The 19,734-nt window shown below is 37.8% G+C and overlaps 1 protein-coding gene and 1 pseudogene across 3 annotated transcripts in view; one reads left to right on the top strand and one right to left on the bottom strand.

Annotated features, from left to right (window-relative positions):
• Nucleotides 1-19,734, top strand: part of SLC24A2 (solute carrier family 24 member 2) — a 275,663-nt gene that overhangs the window by 66,079 nt on the left and 189,850 nt on the right. The gene's annotated exons all lie outside the window — the stretch shown is intronic.
• On the bottom strand, nucleotides 9,619-10,046 carry LOC119624330 (uncharacterized protein C11orf98-like; annotated as a pseudogene).

The raw sequence follows: 19,734 nt of genomic DNA, 5'->3' as shown, positions 1-19,734 counted from the left end.
TCCATAAATTCCTAAGTGCAACCCAGTCTGGTTCCTCTTTTCTCTCCTCTGCATCTCAACCTTCTGGGCCCTTTCTCCTCTATCATTAATGGAGGTTTTAAATGCAAACTCTCAAGCAGTCCAGTTCCTCTCATTTCTCAGCCTCAGCTCTCACTCTGTACAGCAAAAGTCTAGGAATCAATATGGTTAAAGGCAGAACTCTTCTCTGAGAGTGTTGTAAAGAACTCAGATAAAGCAAAAAATGATGTGGAGTAGTCTAGGTCAGACAAGAACAAGAATAATAGTGCTAAAGAAATTAGAAGCAGGTAGCAAATCATCTACAAGGTTTTAACATCTTAGCCACCCTTTCTTATCTACTAATTTGGTGACAAGAGTGTTGTAATAAGTCCCCAGAGGAATAATGAGATGCTCCTACCCAAAACTCAATGCTAGTAACCAAGGAAAAGAATGTCTTGTGACTATGAGCACTAGGCTAGCAAGCTATGCCCCAGAAAACTTCTTCAAGCAATAAAGTCTTAGCAGTTTATGCCCAGAAGGAAGATTCCTCAGGAACCTTGGAATTTGTGGTATTATATGAAGTAGAGATGGAAGAGAGGTGACTGAGACTCCTTTTACGAAGGACTTGATTGTTTTCTTCTAATATTCAGTGTGACAGCTTATTGCACATGGATTCTTCCTTCTCAAATAGTTTGAAATGTGTCAAGGGAAATGTGTCCCACTTTCACAGCTCTAAAATCTCAACAGGCAAGAAACCAGCATAAATTCAGAGACAATCATGAGGGAAATAAGTTGGCACCACACTTTAAAGTTCCAGAAGTTGAAGAGGACTGAAAATGGGTTATCTTTCAATGAACTAAAAGAAAGCCTTCCCACAATGGAAACTTGATGTAAGCATTTGAACATGTATGACATTCATGTCAAGGTCTAGTCATTCAGTGTCCCTGATGCAGTGACCATAAGCCTGACTTCCAGTAAGAACCACAGATGCCAGTCCAAGTAACATGGTGATGCTATAAGAGTGTTAAATTGGCTGGGCACAGTGGCTCATGCCTGTAATCTCCACACTTTGTGAGGCCAAGGTGGGCCAATTGCTTGAGTTCAGGATTTCGAGACCAGCCTGGGCAACATGGTGAAACCTTGTCTCTACAAAAATTACAAAAAAAATTAGCCAGGCATGGTGCTACACACCTGTGGTCTCAGCTGCTCAGGAGGCTGAGGTGGCAGAATGGCTGGAGCCTGTCAGGCAGAGGTTGCAGTGAGCCGAGATTGAACCACTGCACTCCAGCCTGGGTGACAGAGCCAGACCCCGTCTAAAAAAAAGAATGTTAAATCAGCCAGGCATGGTGGCTCACGCCTGTAATCTCAGCACTTTGGGAGGCCAAGACAGGCAGATCACAAGGTCAGGAGTTCGAGACCAGACTTACCAACAGGAAGAAACCCCATCTCTACTAAAAATACAAAAATTAGCCAGGTGTCGTGGCATGCTCCTGTAATCCCAGCTACTCAGGAGACTGAGGCAGGAGAATCGCTTGAACCTGGGAGGCGGAGGTTGCAGTGAGCCGAGATCGTGTCGCTGCACTCCAGCCTGGGTGACAGAGGGAGTCTCCATCTCAAAAAAAAAAAATGGGTTTAAATCATCTGGCCATTATTTTTGTCTTTAGACATCCCAGTTTGATTAGATCTTAACACATGTATGCATTTTCTTCTTGTAACAAAAGTTTTTAGTGGAATTTTCATTTAGTGGGGTCACTGAAGAACTAATTCTTTGATGACCCTTTAGTGGAAAAGACTACTCCAGTATAATCACTGCAAGAGGCTTCAGATGATTTTAGCCATAGAAAAAGGAGGAGAAGGTGTATAAAACAAGCAAGAAAATAAGATAAAAGTCAGCTAAAAAATTTAGAATCTCAAACAATAGATTAGGCCCAGAACAGGTGAATAGATACTGTGTAAGTTTATTGTTGAGTAGTTTAACATTAAAATGTAGATGACTTTGTATAGACTTCCATTTTTCTATAATTCTTTTAAAAAGACAAATCAATAGGATTGTTTGGTTGTTATGTTCTTAATGACCTCTGAGGCAAACACTTTGGCAGCAACTTTTTATTGATAAATGCATTTTATCCTGATTATTTAAAAATTAGAAATTCATCTATAGTACATATGGTAATTCTTGCTTAACCAAAAAACTAAACTTACCTAACCATTTCATTCCACCACCATTTCAAAATGCACTGCAGTGTACTGGGCTACTTGTGAGGCATCTTCTTTCTGTGGAACCTTAGTCTATCTCTCTTTGTGATCTAACATTCCTATTTTCTTTACTGAAAACTTGAGAATCAGTGAACCAGCACAATATGCTCAAGTTTGCATAGAAATACACTGCAAAACTTGGTGCCCTTTGGCCTGTTTTCCATGGTGCTAGTCATTAACTGTTACCTTCTAATTCTGCCTCTATATCTTATCAAATATTGTGAGTACACCTTATATTTCAGGAAGAACTCTCACTGTCTCTGGCAAAGTGAGCTGCAGTAGTTCATTATCCAGAGCTCAGATATCAGATCACAAACAGCTTCAAGCATCTGGAATAGCACTGAACTATGTTTGATGGGGGAGAAAGAAACAGTGGTGGAACCAATGAATGTGTGTTGTAAAGAATATTTTACCCAGCCTTTGAGTGTACAAAAATAACAATAGTAACTAATAAAACCTGGAAACTAAGAGATTATAGTAGTGCCATTGACTGACCAGACTGAAAGCATTCAGAATGACCAAGACAAAAGAAAGATAAAAAAGCAGAAAACATGTGGCAAACAACAGAAGAATAGGAAAGGAAAAGAGACTGTGGGAATGAGGGTGATGATAGTGGCTATAAACTGTAAACACCAAGAGCCCATAAGAAAGAAAGGGTCAGATAGGGGAGGTAGGCAAAGGGGCTTATCAAAAAGCTATTCTAGATCTCAGCAGTCTCTCAAGATATGAGTGGCATAAAGGCAAATATAATACATCAGCCCTAAAGGAACACCACTGTGTTGTTCAGGAGGATCATATTTAATGTGAGGATAAATTAAATCACCTCTGGGATCACAGGAGAGTGTCACTGCACACAAAATTTACTGAAAGCCTTCATACATGTAGTTAGCCAGTGAATATGAGCTCCATGAAGCTAGGAACCCTGTTCTATCTGTCATTGGGACTCACACATTTCCTGGCACATAGTAAGCCCACAATAAGTATGCTGAATGAAATAATGAGTAAGCCATCATCATTGTCATGTAATCAGGATAAAATGCATTCATCAATAAAAAGTTGCTGCCAAAGTAGAGCTTTTGATTGTAGGATACTGTGAACATGTGCAGTTAAATAGGGGTAAGCGTGTTGTACATGGTATCTTGCGATATGGATTAGGAAAGGCAAAAGGGAGAAATAGAAGAAGAAGGAGAGAAAACATAAGAATGACTTGGAATGGGAAAGCCTGGAAAACCTAGCCTGATAAATAGATTGTTTATCTTTCTCTGTTCTAAAATAACTTGGTTAGAAAGGAATGCTCTTCATAAAGTCTCTAATTTTGTAAGTTTGTTGTACATTTTGCCCATATATTGTTAAAGTTGCCATGATTAGCTGAATGGGGGTACCTCTTTTATTTGAGTTTTTGTCCCTGAAAAGAGAGAATACTTTTGTTCTCCCTCCCTCAAAACAACTGCAACTCAGAACAACTTGAAAAGACATGTTTTGAAGAGCAAATTAGAAAAACAACAGATTCGTATTAGTTGAATAATGCATGGGTATTTTCTGCTAGGTACTTTGCCTGGTTTTAGCCTTTGTACATAATCAGCATATAATGCAGCTGTATAAAAATTGCCAGTTGCTTCTTTCTTCAAGGGAATGCATTTATAAGTACCCTCCAGCCCTCTGAGGAGCATGTAATGGTGTGCCTTGGTCACATTTGCCAGCTTCCCTGTGGACTGTGCCCGGGCTCAAACACAATGAGGATGGGTTGACTGTGCCTACAGGGACTGCTTTTGTAGAAAAATAAAACTTTCAACTTTCAGAAAAAATCCTTAGCACAGAGGTATCTGAGGAGCCATAATGTTGATTCCAAAGAACAAGCTAATGCACAGATGGATGCGGAATACTTCCCAAGGGTTTCCATCTTTTTTTTATACCTTCAGGGAAAGATTATTGCAAACCTGCACTACTTAAGTCTTCTCGGCTTCTCTCCAGCTAGGCAATTATGCCTCTAATCTTGAAGGGGCAGGGTTAATATCTTTGATCATCTTTCTGCCTGTCAGTGTATCCACTGAGATACTTTTCTGAAAGCAAAATATTAGAAAATACAAGAGGACTTTGATATTCCTTGCAAATACTATATAAAACATTCAAACTGATTCATTTTGTAGGTATCTATAATTCTGTTCAAAGCTTGACATTGGGAAATACTTCAAAAACAATGTAGTCTGGCATCAGGGGTCTAGAAGTGTTAATTTCCTGATGATGATTATTATTATCATGGTGTTTGATGGTGGTGGTGGTAAGGATGGAGTTAGGGGGAAAGGTTGAGTCACCTTAGAAGTAGACTTTTCCCACCTCTTCTCACATAAATTCTTGGATTACTTTGTATCATTTGACTTACATCTCTCCATTTCCTTCCTCTCAACCCCACCCCTGAGAACCACTGTTTATTCTCTATCTCTGTGCAAAGTAGCAGATATGTAGGACAATCATGTCTAAAGATCTAATGTAGAACATGAAGACTATAGTTAGTAATAGCATATTGTATTCAGGATACTTGCTAAATGAGTAGATTATAGCTGCTGTTGCCACAGAGGGGAAAAATGGATAATTGTGACATGATAGATATCTTAAATTTGTTTCACTGTAATGACCATTTTACTCTATGTATGTATTTCATAACATCATGTTGTATACCTTAAATAGATATACACACAAACATTTTTGTAATTCTCAAATGACTCATAAGGAATGCTCCTCTTCCATTCAAATAGTGAAAGGGAAAAGGCAAGTGATGTGGGTTGCCAAAATGGCTGACTGTAGAAATCACAAACAAGGTTTACAGGACTACTGAAAAGTTGAGACTCTAGAAACAGAAGTAAAGATGGTGATTTATTTTGTTTTGTTTTATTTTATTTTATTTTATTTTATTTTATTTTATAGAATCAAAGTAACCCTGAAAGGGAAGCGCTGCTCTTGGTCTTTTGATTCAGCAGTCAGTTTTTTACAAGGCAGGCTTGGGATGCTGCCTTTATGGTTCTGCGAGGGCTGCGCCCCATCTGGAAGAGGAATCAAGTTATAGGGCCACCTTTGGGGACCTAATTCTGAGACTTGCACCCATGCTTGTTTGTGCATATGCACAGCTTCACAAAGGGTGGCCATAGGTCACATACACACACACACACACACACACACACACACACACACAGAGTTCCAGATTTTCTATTATTAAAAAGGATAGCAGTGTGTGTTGTTGTAGAAAGACTTTCATCAGTAAAAACCTTGAAAATGTGAAAGTAGAATTACTTAACTTTAAAAAAATTCTAGTTAATATATTCAGAAGTTCTTAGTCCCTGCAGATTTTTAGGAGCTGAGGTGTTATGGGACTTCATTTAATAATTGGCTAGATCCAGGTTGTAGGAGAATACTCTGACCATCTACCAACACTTAGGAGATATTCTTCCCTTATTCTCCAAAATGTGCAATTTACTTGGTGCTTGTAATTTCTTTCGAATATTTATACTTCTTTCCAGAAGAAAGTCAGCATCTTATAAATTAGTCTAGTATTCTTGAGGAATTCAGAAAGATTATAACAAATCATCAGGGGTGAAAAACCTCAATCTTACAAGTAAGTAAGGACTTCAGCACATGATTAAATTTCCTAGGGCTGGAGTTAATGAAATGATAGGCTTATACACAGTAATGCTAATAAAACCTCTTGGAAACACATTTTCAATTTATAACTATGAAGGAAAATGTAGGCCTTTCATCAGGCCTTCTTCTCATTATCAAAATGTCTTTTGCACAATGGCAAAGAGACATCAATGTTAAAATCAGGTAAGAACATGGATTCTTGATGATATGACATGACCACAGTTTTAGGTCTCAAAATTGCATACTATTTATAAAAGTGGTTGACAAATACATTTAAAATTATAACTTATTTTTGCATTCAAAGCACAATTTTAGAGAAGGTAAGTAAAAGTATGCCCATTATTAGAAAATGCCCTAAAGCCTTATCATTGTTATATAACAACCAATACAGATTTTAATAGCTAAATTTAGTTAAAGCTTTTCTTCTGGTGACATGTGTCCATTCTCCCAGAATGAAAACTTCCTGTCTCTTGACTTTACAAATGGTGCAGGTACTTCCTTCCTTCATTCAATAAGTATTTATAAAGCATCTAACAATCAGCTAGATACTAGGTGCTAGGATACAGCAGTAAACAAAGCAGGCAAAGAAAGAAGAAACAAAGAAGTATCTGATATAATGTTAACTAGTGATAAATACTGGGAAGAAAAGTAAAACAGGGAAAGGGGACAGAGAGGTACAAGGTTTTGAAAAAGATTCCCTGGAGGTGACATCTGAGTACAGAACTAAATTAAGTGAGAAAGTGAATCATGCAGATATCTAGGGCAGTGATTCTTAACCAGGGTGACTGTGCCTCTCCAGGGACATTTGATGTCTGGAGAAGTTTTTAATTGTCACAACTGGGGGAAGGGATGGTACTGGCATCTGGTGGATAGAGAACAAGGATGCTGCTAAACACCCTGTGCTGCAGAGGGCAGGTCCCTGTAGCAAAGAATTATCCAGCTTAAAATGTCACTAGCACTGAAGTTAAGAAACCCTGATCCAGAGAAAGAGCATTCCAGGATAAGAAGAAAGTAAATAAACACAACAGACCATGAGATGGGAACTTGCTTGATATATTCAAGGAAGAACTAGGGGGTGTGTGTTGCTGGAGCACGGTAACAAGCAGTTACATATCAGGAAAAGAATTTGGAAGATAGCTCAGGGCCAGGTCACGTGGGGTAACAGGCAAGACTCCTGCCTCTCCTTTGTCTGCTCTGCTTCCCTCTTTACTAAGCTCCTATTCCAAACTCCCCAAGGAGAACTAGCTGGCTTTGCTGGCAGATGTCCTAGGGAGCTGAGTGGGTTTTGGTGGGAGACAAGGATTTCACATACGTGTTTACCTGAAGAGTACATTCAAACCCATCTTGCACCATGATGGGAGATCTTAGAGTTGGCTCTCCAGAGGTTGGGAAGATCATTTCACTAAAGTTCTGGAATAGAGTTCTCGAGTATGGTCATTACTAGACTCATAGCTCTTTCAATTTATATTAGTGAAAATGAAATAAAATTAAGCATTCAGTTCCTCCCTAGGAATGTGATGTGGCTAGTACTAGCCACATCACATTCCTAAGAGCCATATGGAATCCTCATCCTAAGCGTGGAACTCTGACTGCCCTCAGTCTCTGGGGCTGTTTTCTGTGTTGCTCTTATCCTGACCTTCCCCAGACTTTTTGTACTGAGACACCTGATGACCTCTTGGAAGGGCAGCCACTTTGGTATTGTTCAGGGGCACAGAAAAGTGTCCTCCACTGTCTCCAGGCCTCTTCAAATGATGTGTGAATGACTACCAGGTTTATACTTGATTTGTTAGCCAACTGCCCTTGTTTTTTGAAATAATGGTTCATAGGGGATCCTGAAGTCCTTTTGGGTTGGCAACTTGGATTTACAGCTCTGGTTCTGAGTCTAGTTTGCATCATTTCTCCTCTCTGTGTTATTTTCCACTTGCCCACACTGTCGCTTCTATTTTGCTTTTCTGCCTACACAACAGAGATTTTGTTCTAAGATATGAGTATTACTCAGTGACTCTGTTTTCCAACTTTAAAAATAAGTTTAAAGAACAAAGTATATTCAGAATCGCATATATGGATTTCATATTTCTACTTAGTACATTGTATGGTATGTGCTTTGATTTTGTTAGTTGGATGTGTTCTTCTAGAAATAAAATCCCAGGCATTATCTTTATATTAAGCCAGCAACGGCTCAGATTTGAAAGGACAACAAAACTAAGATAAGAATTAGGCTCCTCAGTCAGTAGAGTTTATCCTCACTCGTAATTTTTTTAAGCTCTTGGTAGTGGATGCCTTTAAAATTTTCTTTAAATATTTATGGCATTGGTTGTCAAGTTTTGTGGCTTCAGGTTTCTTTTACACTCTTAAGCATTATTGAGGACCCCAAAGAGCTTTTGTTATGGAGACTATATCTTTCTGTATTTACTATATTTGAAATTAAAACTGGGACAATTTAAAGCTCAAGAAAATCCAAGCACATATAACTTTAGCCATCACAGCAATTGCATTATCACACATCACGTAGCCTCTGGAAGAATCTGCTGCATGTTTGTGAAAGAATAAAAGCAAAAAAGGCAAACAGCGTCTTAGAATTGTTGTGAAAATAGTTGTGACCTCACAGACCCCTCGAATAGAAATGCAGTGACCCTCAAGAATTCCCAGACCTTACTTAGAGAACTGCTAAACACACAGTTATTTTGCTTCTAGAAATTTTTTTTTTACTACTACTGGGTTAATCTTTCCTTGGCCTGAAGTGGCCAATAGATATCTGTGGAGAAGTAAAGAAGAAAATGGGCATTTATTAAGTACATTCTCTGGGTCTGTTCCATCATCTCCCAACTTCCAGTTAATCACCAGTCTCATTTCATGTATAGTCATCCATTTCCATTGGCTTGAGGATAGGATCATCTCTCCCTGTGTTCCTGCAGCAGCGTCCCAGCTGGCTGATTTGCAGCCCTCCTGGCTTGTCTCCAGTCTTTCTCCACCTGTGCCCAGAGCAATCTGCCTAAAACCCCCATGATACCATATTTGACCCTAATCTTTCCCTCAGCCCTTTGGATGAAGTGAAACTTCCTCCGCGTGGCTGACAAGGCCCATTCATGACCAGGCTCTACAGATCCCTCATATTATTTTCCTTGTTTCTACTGCCCCCACCCTCCACCCCACACTCATATCCTAGCACTTTTAGTTTGTTGATCACCTGAACATTGTGTTCTTTCTCATATTTGAACATGTAAATGTGTTATTCCCACTGTCCGGAACTTCTCAGCTATTCCTGGCCAAAACCTACTGGTCCATCATATTTCAAAGCAGATGTCATTTCAATGAGGAAGATTTCTTTACCACCACCCCCCCACTTGATGGGGCTAGTACTCCTCTTATTTGCCCCTGGGATACCTGGCCCTCTCCTTGTCATGGCACTTGTGACACTGCAGGGTACTTGTGTTTCCTTGGTTATATCCCCTTACCTGAAAGCATCTTGAGGTAAGGAAACAACTCTGGGATCGTCTGCATCCTCTGCCCATAGGGGTAGATGATGGTCACATGGTACACAGTTGTTGAATGATGAATTAATCAGTCAAAAAATTATTTTCAGAGTGCTAGGGCTTTATTACAAATGGAGTTGACTTGTAAAGAGGCTCTTCTCCAATCTTTCTTCTGTACCCTCTTCCCTGACATCCTTCTATGGGAGGATAAGGGAGGAGGAAATCTGGTGAAAAGGGACACTGCTTTTGCCAAAGTCCTCTAAAACAACCACTGAGTCCTTCTGGATCCAGTTGAGAATCTTCTAGAGGAAGAGGTTTCGCTCGCATCTTCAAGGTCCTTCATTTCTGCATCCTAGCGACTTTTGTCCTCTTTTGCCTTTTGAGCTATGGCTCACTAGACCTGGATAGTTTTGAGGGGCTTCCACTTCCATGGCTGCTTTCTCTTTCCAGGCAAGCTGCATCTGCTGGAGAAGTTTTCTGCGCTTCTTACCGGACAGAGTAATGTTGGTACGTGCACTGGATGCCCGCTTCTTGAGGTGGTGCTGCATGAGCAGCCCTTTGTCTATCACAGTCCCAACCACCCGGTGCCTCAGATGCCACTCCCAGTTCAATACCCACAGGTGCTTGAACAGCTTCTTCTTCAGTTCTGTTCGGGGGCAGTTGATATTTCCCTGCATAGTCCCCATAGTCACGCCACAACGCCAGTTCCCAATCAGTCAACTTTTTAAGTATTTCCTTTATAATAAATGTTTTATTTGCATTATCTCATTTAATCATCTTAACTTACTTCCATTGCCTAAACATCCCAGCAGCAAAGAAATAGTGAAGCTGTTCTCAACATCATATGCTGAGAACAAAGGGATCACCCAAATGGGGACAACGCACAGAAATGAATAAAGATTAAGGTAAATTTTCCAAGGGAGAAGGCAGGCAAAGAATCATTCTGACAAAGCAGTTGGGTCCTCTTTCAACTTCTAAGTGACATTGCTGGAATATTCCCAACCAGAACTCAGAGTAAAACCACTAAAAATACTTGTTAAGGGAAACCGATCTGTTTCATCCTGAAAGTACTTTCCCAGTTGGCAGTCTTGAAAATGTCTATGCTCCTGGAGTTTTATAGCCTTACTTTAAAAAAAAAAAAAAAAGTTTTGTTTTTAAAATAAATTCCAAGAGCGCTAGGGACGTGAAGGTTACATAGACTTACTTCACACTTAGTGGAAAATTCTTATCTTGTAAGTCTTTCTTTCTTCTGACAATTTCTTGTTACATTGATTAAATCCCTGTGAGTTGTTTTCTTCCAGTTCAGCCTCTGGGTTCCTGTTTATTTTTCCAGAAAGAACTCAGTAAAATTCTGAAAACAGAAAAGGAATTGAAAATATAGTTTTATTATTTATATTTTGAAAGAGGCATGAATGTTCATGGTAGATGCAAATATACAAACACAGAAAAAAATTTAAATAATTTCCAGTAATTCCACCACTGTTGGTATTTTAATATATATTCTTCCCATCTGTCTGTCTTGCACGTACACACACACACACACACACACACACTCTTTCCCTATTTCCTTCTCTTATGTGTAAATGTATGCATATTTTAAAAATTTACCAGTATAGTATCATATGGAACTAATTCTTATGAAATCAGCCTGTTTCATTTAATTGCAAATATCTTTCCATGTCATTAATCATGTGCCTCTGCTTCTCAAATGTTAATGCATGTGCAGATCACTGGGGAACTTGTTGGAAATGCAGAATCTCAGGCCCTCCCCCAGATCTACTGCATCAGAAACTGAATCTTAACAAGTTCCAGGTAAAGGTGACAATATTGGTCCACAGACCACGTTTTAGTAGCAAAGGTTGAAATCTTTTCTAGAGATTGCACAGGGTCCCCAGTATTGATGTAGTTAACTTTAAGTAACTAAGCCCCATATGGTCAAACACTGGAGTTATTTCCAATTGCCCTGCTAGGATGAGACACATTCTTACAAATATTAGTATATATCCATCATTATTTCCTTAGGAGAAAAAGCCCTGTAGATAGTTTGCTGAATCGTACATATTTTGAGGGAAATAATTTATTTTTAAGGATTACAAAATAGTGATTCATTCTACTTTGTAGCACATAAGACTCTAAAATGTAGCCATAGTACTTCCTGTCATATGTATGCATTTTTCCCTATCTGCAGTGAACCAAGACAGAGCTTTGACATTTTTTATTATTCTGATCAAAGTGCTGTTATCACTTGAAATGGCTTCACCTCTATCTTCAATTCATCTAATTTTATCCACCCTTCAACACAAGAGTTTTAATCTTGCTTCTTCCAGAAAGTCTCCCCTAATAGTCCAACTTACAGTGGGCTCACTTGCTAAATATTTTCACCATTATTCTTTGGGCCAATTATCTCAAAACATACTTTTCTACTTTCTCTTGAGATGACTTAAATCTATTACTTGGTCCCTCTCATCTCCTTGACCGGATTATAAATGACAGAGGGAACGGATCTTCAGTGTGCTTCATCTAAGCCCTCTGCAACCCCTCTCACTCCAAGAATGTTTGAGTGCGTTAGAGAAAGCACAGGATTTGGAATGAAAAGGCTTGTGTTTGAAACCCAGCTCTGCCATTTACTGAGTATTCAAGGAATAAGTCATGTAATCTCTCTGAGCCCTAACTTTATCATCTGTAAAATGAATACAGTATCTGCACTGCTTGCTAAGATTCTAATCCATCATATCCTTTCCAAAAATCTAAATAATTTACTAAAAGTCTCAATATAGAGCTGTCTCTAAATTTCATATAAGATATGCAAGTCTCTCTCTCTCTGTCTTTCTCTCTGGGACACACACTTACACACACAAACACAGAAGATTGTATCTCAAGCTCAGGGACCTTTACCCAACAACAGTATCAGGCAGAAACTGAACAATATTGTTTTGTTTTTGTTGCATTGCATTTATTTGCTTTCTTTTCAAAAATCATTATTTTTTATTTGAAAATATAAATGTATATATTTATGGTGCAGAACATGATGTTTTGCTATATGTATACTTTATGGAATGGCTAAATCAATGAATTATGTATTTTCTATTTATGGCAAACAATATTGGTTTTCTAGGTGTGGTAGTGATATGAAGTTCACTTTTTAAATAAACATTTACATTTTAAAAGGTAAGTCAATTTAAGATAAAACACTTGGTTAAAAGTAACACATAAATTAAGAAAATATGGCAAAATATCGTGCTGTTGTTATAAAAATGACTGAAGTTTGGGCAACATCTAACTATAGGAAGCCACTGCCAACTGTAATGCAAGATGCAGACATCGGTTGTTGTTGTAGCTATTGTTATATAAACTACTGGAAGACCAGTTCTTGGAGCCCTAGATTTAATAGATTATCAATAAAAAATACTCAAATGTAATTTAAAATAGAGCATAAAGTCAAGTGTTCTGTTATGCAACAAGTCACCATCCATTGTTAAATCTTGCAGAACTCTCCAAAGTGTATCGAGGAGATCATTTGTTTCTGATGAAGTTAGATACAAATGTAGTGAGGGGCTTTATCAGAATAACTGAGATGGCTCAACATATATCAGTTCCAACTGGGAGAAAGTTTGTGAATAGATTACTTTGCATAAGACATTATTCTTCATTATCAAAAACAATAAATATTTTAGGAGCATCAAGTGTACAGAGAATACTTGGCTGGCATTTGACTAAAACCTGCATTCATGGGAAAAACAAAAGGCTTACTGTCCTTTGAATCATCATGATTAGTGCTATTGTATTAGAACTCAAAGCAAGTTCACAGAGTTTTCCATTTAACTCTGAAATCTCTCCAAAAAGGAGTAAGTTTTATTAATTCTGTCTTTACATGAAGAAATGAAATCAGTCAGAGAGAGATTACATGATTAGTCTAAGATCATGTGGTTATTTATAGCCAGAATGAAAAACAAGAGATTCTGACTTTATGTACCTTGTGACTTTGTTATCCTTTTCCATCCAGGGTAGGCTTCTGCTAGTCTTGGAGTATTCGATGATTTAACTCAAGTATTCTAGATTCAGATTGTACCAAAGTGGGATTAAGTTAGACAGATTAAATTAAATAGCAGGATTAAATTAAGTGGGATTAAGATGAGGCCTGTTATGATTGATTTCAGCATAGTGTGGAGGAATTTTCACTACCACATTCTCCTGTCTTGGTTTTGATTATAAAGGGAGGAGGAATTCAAGAAGGCTCCTTCAAAGAATAAGCAGGCCACAGCTTGGGTCTACTTGTACCAGAAGGTTGGTTAGCATCCTTCAAAGCAATAGTATACTAACTTCAAACCTGTATCTTTATTTTAGCCCAATAAGGTCTATTTCAAACTTATGACCTCCAGAACTGTTCAGTAATAAATTCATGTTTCCTTAGGCCTCTTTAGTTTTTGGTAGTTTTTTTACAGCAGCAATAGGAAACTAATACAACACAGCTCAGAGTTCTTCCATCCAAAGGGCAAGGGAGCTGGAGTGTTTAGGTATCAACTCCTATCAGTCATTGACTGAGTGCTGCTTGGCATGGGGCTGTGAATTCCTTAGCACTCAACTAAAGGTGGGTAGACGCTGGCAGTTAGAAATCAACCAGAACACAGTGAAGTGCTAAGACTCTGGAAAAATGGACTGGGCACTAGCAGATTCTGCTACAATATGTCTTTTATCTGCCTCTTCCTTTTTTAATCTGTCTTCACAATCATGGCACATGCAGATCATCCCCGTCGATCAATCTACTAGCACCTAACAGGTTAATCTTCCCTAAACAGGGAGGGCCTTCAGTGGGTTGTTCCTTTCTCAAAAATCTTCAACATTCCCACAAGAAAAGATTCTTATACAAGATGAACCAGATTTCAAATAGTAACTTAGGACTCAATCCTCTGATACTTTAATCTTAGACTTTGAATTTTTAAGTTGGGGTGTACAGAATGAACAGCAAGTGTGCTTGGATATCTATTTGTGTGCAAAGTTCCAGGCTTGGCATACGAACCTTTGGAGTATTGAAATGTTGATCCCTTTGGTCTGCATTCCTTAGAATAGCAGTAACACCATGAGGAAGTGAGAAAATTGATTTGAAAATGGAGAAGGTTAATTAAAGGAAACAAAACTTCAAGACATGTGGTTGTCAATTGACACTACAGAAACCAAGCCTGAGAAATTCTGAGTTCTGCACATTTACAGAATGTCACAGGTATATTTAGATAAATCTAGAATCTAAGGAGATCTAATTGCTGAAATAATTTCAGCCTACCAAAGCAAGGACGTTCTCACCCTTCCTACTCTTCCTGCCCGAATGTAAAGTGCTTAGAGTTTCAGAGCTTTCTGTGGAAGACTTCAGGCTCAAATGACCCCATAAAATTTGTCCACAGTCTTCACATCGATTTTGCCAAGTTCTGCGTACTTTGTGTTTGCTATTGGTCCAAACCATAAAAGGGTGGAGAAAGGAAAAAGAGTCCATACATTTTTAACATATCAAAAAAAATCAAAGTAAATAATATGTTTTAAAATTAGATTAGAAAGTGCTGATGCCAGAGCATTTTTTAAAATCCTTGTTTCAGAGTAAGAGCAGAGTGGGGAAAGACAGAGCCTAAGAAAGGAAGAAAGCAAACATTTACTGAGTCCCACATAAGGTGTTTAGTTCACACCCACCTTCTGAAGAAGCCAGTAATATCTCTACTTGACAAATTATGACGCTAAGGCTCAAAGAGGTTCTGTCATTTAAGTGATGTCATAAAACCAAGAAGTTGGTCATTTAGGATTTGAGTGTGTACTCTGTTTTATCTATGTCTCAGATGAGACATAACTTGCATTTATATAGTACTTTTCAAAGCATTTTTCTTATGCTGTCTTTAAACTTCATCTATGAGGCAGACATCAATTGCCACATTTTACAAATACAATTACAGAGGCTCAGAACTGTTTTGCCCAGAAAAACATAGCCAGTAAGCAGCAAAACAAGTCTGGGTCATGGAGCTCAGGTCTCAGGACCCCCCTAGTGCATCCGTGTGTCCTAACCAGAAGGGCTGAGTCATTGGTGTCCTGAAACCAGTCAGGAGCAGTTAGTTTATTTCAGAGAATCATCTAGTCAGAAAAAAAAATTAAGACTTACTTTTATTTTTTCTAAATTACTAAGTTAATGGAATCTCCTTTCAGAAAATTTGGAAAATATACAAAGGAGAAAAATAAAAATCATCTGTAATACCGCCACCCAGAAATAATCACAAGTATTAATTTGATACATTTCTTTTTTCTTTTTTTTTTTTTTGGTGCCATTTTTTTTTTTTAAATAATACTTTAAGTTCTAGGGTACATGTGCACAACGTGCAGGTTTGTTATATATGTATACTTGTGCCATGTTGGTGTGCTGCACCCATCAACTCGTCATTTACATCAGGTATAACTCCCAATGCCATCCCTCCCCCAATCCCCCTCCCCATAATAGGCCCTGGTGTGTGATGTTCCCCTTCCAGAGTCCAAGTGATCTCATTGTGCAGTTCCACCTATGAGTGAGAACATGTGGTGTTTGGTTTTCTGTTCTTGCGATAGTTTGCTGAGAATGATGGTTTCCAGCTTCATCCATGTCCCTGCAAAGGACACAAACTCATCCTTTTTTATGGCTGCATAGTATTCCATGGTGTATAATTTGATACATTTCTTTCCAGTACTTGTGATACAGATATGCGTGCATACTGTATTTTCAGAAAAGTATTTTTAGAAAAAGCATGCCATGTATAGCTTAATATCCTGGTTTTCTAATTAACATTGGATGATGAATATTTTCCCAGGTCATTAAGTAATCTTAAGAAACTGCCTCATGCAATTTAGTGAAACATTATTCACTTACTGTTGAACATATTGTTCCTGGTTATAAGCTTGTACAACATGCTGCAACTTTGGTATCTAAACACAAAATTTTTATTTCCAACAGCAGTGGATGAGAGGGTCAATTTCTCCACTTTGAGTGTTTTTAAGACTTTTGCAAGTTGGATAGGTAGAAACAAATTCTTTTTTGAATTTGCATTTTACAGATTACAGCCACACTGAATTTGTTTCCCCATGTTTACTTTGCCAGGCGATCTGGTCTCCATGCAGTTCCACGTCTGTTTATGTGCTAACACAGTACTCAGAGACCCAGCAGTAGGTGCCAAGACAATCAGCTGTTACAGCAATTCCCAGAACCCCTGAGTCTGGGAACTGCCAGCACCAGAGCATAAGCACCTCTAGGCAGGAACTCCATCTTATTCATCTTTGTAGTCCCCATTCCTGGTTCTAAGCCAGACACCTGTCAAGTTCTCAATACATTTGTTGAAAATATTACAATAGACCATATATTCTGATTTTGGCCTTCTAACTTGCTCTGTGACTTTTGACAAGTTCTCTCACCTCTCTGTGCCTCCATGTCTTCCACTATAAATGAATGGAAGTGTGAAATTCCATACTTTGTGAGCAAAGTGCTAGAGCAGTAGTACAATTCCCATACAAAAGGTCTCTGTGGGTGGGTCCATGTCACCTAGGCAGGATTCCTTTCCTTCTGCAACACAGAAAGTGAATTCGATGTGTATTTGAGATTTGGGTTTGTGATCCCTTCACACCTTTCATACTGATGTACTATGGCCAAAACAAATTTCTTTTGTTTCTCTTTATATCCCCCGAGTGCACACTGCATGGCATATAGGAAGTGTCTAAAAGGAGTGAACAAATGAAGGACTGAAGTCATTAAAGGTGAAGGGATGAGTAAGTGAAATATTAGAGCTGAAGGAGATTTTACAAATCTAATTTTAGAGGTCTTAGTTACCATTTTATTTTTGTAGACACAGCTATACAGATTGACTATCCCTTATCCAAAATGCTTAGAACCAGAAGTGTTTTGGATTTCAGATTTTTTGTTTGGAATTTGAAATATTTGCATATATATATAACGATGTGTCTTGGATTAGACCCCAAGTCTCAACATCAAGTTTATTTATGTTTCATATACACGTAGCCTGAAGGTGATTTTATACAATATTTTTGTTAATTTTTTGCATAAAAAAAGTTTTGGCTGCAATTTGAGAACTGTTACATGAGGTCAGGTATGGAATTCTTCACATATGGTATCATGTCTATGCTGAAAAAGTTTTGGATTTTGGAGCACTTCAGATTTTGGATTTTCGGATTAGGGATGCTCAACCTATAATAGCATCTCCACCTTAGAAGCACTTGCTAGAATAAACTTAAATCATTTAAATAAGATAAATTTCAATAACTAGCCAGGGAAATTTTATTTCATAAAAATGTTTCCATATCAAAACATTTTTGTTCATTTTTGCTTTGCTTTGTTTTGTTATTGGCCATGATCTTAATATATATTTATATATATTAGAAGTATAGAGTTTTCACTTTTAGAGGGAACACACCATGTATGAAGGAATGATTAGGTTAGAAATTGTTTTTTCAGGTGAACTCTGCCACCATATCAAAAAAAGTAACGTTATTTCAGTTTCCAAAACTAATTTAAATGAGTACTTAATGACATCAATGAAAAATGGAAAGTATGAATTGTGTCTTCTTTGAGGATCTTTTTCTTTAAAAGATGAACATGATTATTTTAACCTGCTAAATGTATATTTTCAAATGTTTCACTACTTGGTATAATAATACCATATTTCTAAACTGACAAAATGATAATTTAGTGAAGCTAGTGTAAGGAAATTATAATATTTACTTACAGAACTCACTCAGAACTGTTTTCGTATCACTTATTTATGCAATTAAAAAGGACAGATACTTTTTAGGCTTTTCTCAATTCCTAAATTAGTTCTCTGGTTAGAACAAATTAGTGCCAAGGAAAATATTTTTTTCTCTTCAATTTTTATTTTAACTTCTGGGGTACATATGCAGAATGTGCCAGTTTGTTACGTAGGTAAACATGCGCCATGGTGATTTGCTGCACAGATCAACCCATCACCTGGGTATTAAGCCCAGCATACATTAGCTATTCTTCCTGACGCTGTCCGTCCCACTGCACCCCCAGCAGGCCCCAGTGTGTGTTGTTCCCCATCGTGTGTCCATATGTTCTTAGAAAAAGATATTTTTAAAATAATTTCAGAAGTTGTTATTTCAATTTCCAAAGCCATTAATGCAATCACTTTTGTAGGTTCTTAATATATTGATTAAAACATTGGCTAACATGTTGTTTTTTTAATTTCCTAGAATTGTTACTGTGGATCATAACTGCTAAATATTTCAAATATAATGTTACACTTTTTAGCAATTAATTTACACCAATGCTTAGTATTAAGAACACTTAAAGGAAAATAGCTCAACATGGCATATAACATATTGAGATCTATTACACAATTTTCAAACCAGGTACATGACAAAGTTACCTTATATACCTGGTTATTAGAAAAGAAAAAATTCTCAAAAGGTGCCATTAAGGTTAAATTTAAATTATATATTTGAAATTAAATTATGAACTTTTTAAAGAAAGCCTATACATTTTAATTTTATATTTTAAAGAATATAATAGCTTTACTACACATTAGATTTTCTTAGAACTACCATGTTTGTGGAATTAAATTCCTACATCATGAATGAGACATTACTTTTTACTGGATGCAATATTTTCTTTTATCTTTCTGATGATATTAAAAATAGATTCTATTTAATGCAATTTAAAACATACAAAAGATATAGAAGAATAATATAGCAAACACCAGTACACCCAAAATGCAGCTTAAGAAATAAAACATCACATACTCGAAGTTACCTGAATACACATTCCAGTTACTTTCCTTCCTGCCAGCCTCCCAGAGGTGACCTCCATCTTGAGTCTGGAGGATAACTAAAATGTATTGCCTTATAGATTTGGTAGACAAGTATGAATCCTTAAAGCAACAGTCCCAGACCTTTTTGGACACAGGGACCGGTTTCGTGGAAGACAATTTTTCCACAGAGGTTGGGGCTGAGGGGTGTGGGGAGGATGGTTTTGCAATGAAACTGCTCCACCTCAGATCATCAGGCATTAGATTCTCATAAGGAGCACACAACCTAGATCCCTCACATGCACAGTTCACAATAGGGTTCCTGCTCCTATGAGAATCTAATGCCACCACCGATCTGACAGGAAGCAAAGCTCAGGCAGTAATGCTCACTTACCCGTTGCCCACCTCCTGCTGTGCAGCCTGGTTCCTAACAGGCCACAGACTGGTACTGGTCCACAGCCCAGGGGTTGGGGACCCCTGCCTTAAAGGAGATATGGTAAAGTTGTTGCATGTATTTATTCAAAGCTTATTAACTTTGTATAGTGTTTTAATGCATGTGGTCTCCTGTAATTTGCTTTCCTTAAGTCAACATTATATTTATG

This window comes from Chlorocebus sabaeus, chromosome 12, assembly GCF_047675955.1.
Source record: "Chlorocebus sabaeus isolate Y175 chromosome 12, mChlSab1.0.hap1, whole genome shotgun sequence".
In the NCBI taxonomy this organism is placed as follows: Eukaryota; Metazoa; Chordata; class Mammalia; order Primates; family Cercopithecidae; genus Chlorocebus; species Chlorocebus sabaeus.
This window is presented reverse-complemented; position numbering and strand designations above follow the sequence as displayed.